Source organism: Myotis brandtii, unplaced genomic scaffold (genome assembly GCF_000412655.1).
Source record: "Myotis brandtii unplaced genomic scaffold, ASM41265v1 scaffold456, whole genome shotgun sequence".
NCBI lineage: Eukaryota > Metazoa > Chordata > Mammalia > Chiroptera > Vespertilionidae > Myotis > Myotis brandtii.
The window spans coordinates 27,770-33,105 of NW_005367431.1; positions in this window are offsets into that span (position 1 = coordinate 27,770).

Here is a 5,336-nt window from a genome sequence, read left to right on the forward strand (position 1 = left end):
TTTATTTAAAGGAGGGAACTAAGATACAGAGTTTAAAACAATGTTTATAAGGTCACTTAAGGATCTTAATGAAAGCTTCAAGGAACTTAATGAGAGCTTCAAGGGAATGAATGAGAGGTTCAAGGGAATTAATGAGCTCATCAAGGGACTTAAAGAGACTTTTAAAGATCTTAGTGAGAATGTCAAAGGCATGAAAAAGGACCAGTCATAAATTAAGCATACACTAACTGAAATAAGGAATATTTTACAGAGATTCAACAGTACAGTAGGGGATTCTGAGAACCAAATCAATGAGTTGGAATATGAGGAAGTAAAAATCAACCAATCAGAAAAAAAAAACAAAAAAGAATCCAAAAATATGAAGATAAGCCCTAGCAAGTTTGACTCTGTGGATAGAGCGTCGGCCTGCAGACCAAAGGGTCCCGGGTTTGATTCTGGTCAAGGGCACGTACCTTGGTTGCAGGCTCCTCCCCAGCCCAGGCCCTGGTCAGGGCGTGTGCAGGAGACAACCAATAAATGTGTTTCTCTCACATTAATGTTTCTCTCTGTCCTTCCCTCTCTCTTCCACTCTCTCTAAAATCAATGGAAAAATATCCTCTATAAGAATTTTTTTTTTTTAAGTGAATAGCAAAAATATGAAGATAGTGTAAGGAGCCTCTGGGACAACTTCAAAAGTACCAATATTCACATTATGGGGGTGGGTGCCAGAAAGAGAAGAGAGCAAGATATTGAAAACCTATTGGAAGAAATAACGACAGAAAACTTCCCCTACCTGGGGAAAGAAATAGACTTACAAGTCCAGGAAGTGCAGAGAGTCCCAAACAAGAGGAACCCAAAGAGGCCAAAACACATCATAATTGAAGTGCCAAAGGTTAAAGACAAAGAGAGAATCTTAAAGCAGCAAGAGAAAAACAGTTAGTTACCTACAAGGGAATGTCCATATGACTGCTGTTGTAATGTACCCTGCGAATCACACAAGGACGCCTCAAGAAGTCGAATTAAGAAGTCACGTTTATTTCAAAGCTTGGACTATGAGGGGGCATTTTGCTCTCCAAATCTCATAGTGCTTAAATGACCGCAATACCAGATTTATATAGGCAAAAATCACAAAGGTATTGATTACATCTCGGGGTTAGGAATGAGGAACCTGGTTTGCAAAAAAGCAGTTTGTTACAGAAGCTAAATTGAGCCAATTAGTTATCTACAAAGATTAATTATAGTTTCGGGTCTTGGGACCACTGAGTCAACAGAAACACATTATCTGGAGTCATTGAGGCAATTTAGAGTAATCGTGCAGTCCTGGTCTCCAGGTATAGAGGAATGTGTTTTCTAAAACCATTATGACCACAACCAATGGGGCATTCAATTGAATGAGATGATTTCTATAATTCAGAAAATCAAAATAACTTTTCTATTCTTTTAGCAAGCAAATAATGACAGAAGCCAAGTCAGCAAGGTTAAAATATTAGACAACAATTCCCACCAAGCATGGTTGCCACCATGCTTCACTGTCAGCTGACTTCTCAACAGAAATTTGCAGCCCAGAAGGAGTGGCAAGAAATACTCAAAGTGATGAACCTCAAGGACCTACAACCAAGATTACCCTCCCCAGCAAAACTATAATTTAGAATGGAAGGTCAGATAAAGACCTTCACAGACAAGAAAAATCTAAAGGAGTTCATCACCATCAAACCAGTATTACATGAAATGTTAACGGATTTTCTTTAAGAAGAAGAGGAAGAACAACAACAAAAATCACAGACATTCCAGAAAACTGGGATCTTAAGCCAGCCAAAGGAATGATATTTCAATTTTTCATTTTTATTTTTTTATTATTATTTTGTTAGCTTTTTTTTGCTTTTTTTCTTGTTTTCCCTTTTTTTTGTTTGTTGATTTTTTTTTGCTTCTTTCTTTGTTCTTTTTTTGTTTGTTTGTTTGTTTTTGTTTTTTTGTTTCTTCCTTTATTTCCTACTTCTTTTCACATTATTTTTTCAACCAGGTGAGCAGCAGACATGTGAGCGATGCACTCTTGACCAGGGAGCATCAGCCCCGTGAGCAGCCTGCCTTGAGCCTAAGAGCAGCAGCCTCATGTGGCCTGACCCTGTTCAAGGAGCAGCAGCTGTGTGAGTGTCCCGCTTCCCCATCCGAGGAGCAGCAACCACGCGAGCAGTCCGACCTGTCCGAGGAGCAGCAGCCGCACGAGCAGTCTTCCTACGTCTGAGGAGCAGCAGCCCTGCGCAGCCCGCCCCATCCGAGGAGCAGCAGCTGCGCACAGCCCACACCCTGCACTAGTCCGAGGAGCAGCAGCTGCACAAGCATCTTGCCCTCACCCAAGCAGCAGCAGCCGCACGAGCAGCCTGCCCAATTCGAGGAACAGCAGCTGTGTGAGCAGCCCATCCCCATCTGAGGAGCAGCAGCCACATGAGCAGACCGCCCACATCCGAGGAGTGGCAGCCCTATGCAGCACGCACCGGTCCGAGGAGGAGAGCCACAACAGCCTGCACCTGTCCGATGAGCAGCAGCTGGGTGAGTGGCACGTCCCCGTCTGACGAGGAGCAGCCACGCGTGCAGCTCACTCCCATCCAAAGAGCAGCAGCCTCGCAAGCAGCCCACCCCCGTCCAAGGAGCAGCAGACTTGCAATCAACCTATCCAAGTCCTAGGAGCAGTAGCCCCACAAGCAGCCCACCACATCAGAGGAACAACAGCAGCGTGCAGCCAGCCCCCATTCAAGGATCAGCAGCCACATGAGCAGTCTGCCCCAGTTCAAGGAGTAGCAGCTGCGTGTGTAGCCCGCCCCCATCCAAGGAACAGCAGCCTCCTGATCACCACACCCTCTGTCTGAGGAACAACGGCTGTGTGTGAAGCCTCCCCCCACCAGCCAGAGGAGCCACCACAGCTGTGAACAGCACCCACCAGAGGAGCTGCTGTCAATTGAGGAGCAGCTGCTACCACAACCGCCCGAGGAGCAACCACAGCCCGAGGAGCCACTGCCACCCAAGGACTCAACATCTAGATATGTCGGTGAGATCAAACATGGGTAGACAAAGAAACCCCCAAAGGAAAGAAAAGGAGGACTCGACAGAAAAGCAGCTAAGTGAAACAGAGGCATGCAGCATGACAGAAAAAGAATTCAGATTAAGGGTCCTAGAATGCATAAACCAGATGGAGGTGACACGTGAACTCATTTTTTTGGTTGATTTTTCTTTGTTAAATGGCATTTAAATATATAAAATAAATATCAAAAATATAAATCTTTGTTTTACTATGGTTGCAAATATCAAAAAATTTCTATATGTGACACAGCACCAGAGTTAAGTTAGGGTTTTTCAAAATGCTGACACGCCGAGCTCAAAAGGTTCGCCATCACTGATGTAAGCCCTGAGGATATAGCAATCAACAAACCAAAGTCTCCTCCCTCATGGAACTCAACTTTGAGGGGTTGGAAAAGATAGACAGATAAGTCACTTGGGGAGGAGTGAGCCCCTCAAGGGCATGTTTGATCATGGGTAATGGCAGGGTTCTTGCTCTGCCAAATGCCAAGTGTGGGGAGGAGCAGAACTGTTCAGGACAGAAGGAGCGGAACTGTTCAGAACAGGAGAGGAAGAGTTGTGGAGAACCCCAGAGAAGGTGGGGAACAGGCACCTGGTGTCACAAATAGTTTCCATGCACTAAATAGGTAGGGAATTATTATGTAAAGAAAGCTATGGGCCAAGACGTGCTTCTAAAGTTTTGTCTAAAAGTTTCCTTCGTTTTTATATTTTCATGGGCTAAAAACACCAACCTAGCTTTCTTCATCTCAGTCCCACTAGGTGGGTGAAACTATTTTTTACATTTTCTTTTAATAATGCCATTATTGCCCTAGCCGGTTTGGCTCAATGGATAGAGCATCGGGCTGGGGACTGAAGGGTCCCAGGTTCGATTCTGGTCAAGGGCATGTACCTTGGTTGCAGGCACATCCCCAGTAGGGGGTGTGCAGGAGACAGCTGATCGATGCTTCTCTCTCATCGATGTTTCTAACTCTCTACCCCTCTCCCTTCCTCTCTGTAAAAAATCAATAAAATATATATTTATTGGGGCTAAGGTGCTGCAGCTTGCTTTTGCAATATCAAGACAAATGTCGACACTGACAAAGAAGAAATAATGTCTTAATGTTTTTATGAAACTAGTTTGACCTTGTAGGCCTTCTGTAAAGGTCCCTAGGACTCCCAGGGTCCGTAGGACATATTTTGAGAACCAGTGCTCTAAAAAAACAGTTTGCTGTCTATATATATATATATAAAACCTTACTATGCAAATAGATCGAACGGCAGAACAACTGAACAACTGAACAACCGGTCGCTATGACGTGTGCTGACCACCAGGGGACGTGCATGGAACATGGCGGGCGTCAGCTGCGGTGGGATGGTGGAGCAGATGAGCGGGGGCCCCAGACCAAGGCAGGGCGCCAGTCGGTTGCTGTCATCGGGGCAAAGCCTCTGGTGGCTACTGAAAATTCTTTACTCCTGTGCACTGCAGTCTGCTTGGCACTTGCACCCGCTGCCAGTGCCTGACGCCATCAGCAGGTGCGAGTGGCAGCTGCCAGCCCCAATCGTCCCTCAGGGTTTCTCCACCTCCCCCTGCTCCTGAGGGGCAATCAGGGCTGGCAGCTGCCTCTCACACCCACTGCTGGCAACAGCCCTGCTCATACCTGCTGCTGGTGCCAGAGCTGCCACTTGCACCCACTGCTGGCGCTGGCCCACTCACACCCACAGCCAGCACCGGAGCTGCTGCTTGCACCTGCTGCCAGCACCCTCTGCTGGCGCCTGGGGCAGCCACCGATCACCCCTGAGGGCTTCTCCACCTCCCCCTGCTCCTGAGGGGCAATGGGGCAGCAGTCGCTGCCCACTCCCACTGCTGGCGCCAGCTCCGTGAACCGTCAGCGCATGGGAGCGGCAGCAGGAGTGGGACTGCTGGCAGAGAGGGGGCTTGGGGCCACGGTGGGAGGGGCTGGCTGGGGGCACAGAGGATGGGCCAAGACCCATCCCTGTGCCCACCACAGCCTCGAGGCCCACAGTTCTTTCAAGGTGCATGAATTCGTGCAGTGGGGCCCTAATCCTATCTAATAATAGACAAACATGGTAATTTACCATACCTTCGCTACACCTCCCATTGGCTAATCAGCGCAATATGCAAATTAACCGCCAACAAAGATGGCGGCTAATTTGCACACTGCAGGCAGGGTGGGACAGCGCCATCCTGCCTGCCCTGCTGCCATCCGGGCCTGCTATCTGCGACCTGGGCGGCAGGTGTCCCGTGTGTGACCCGACCCGGGGCGGCCAGGCGGGGCAGCAGCGAT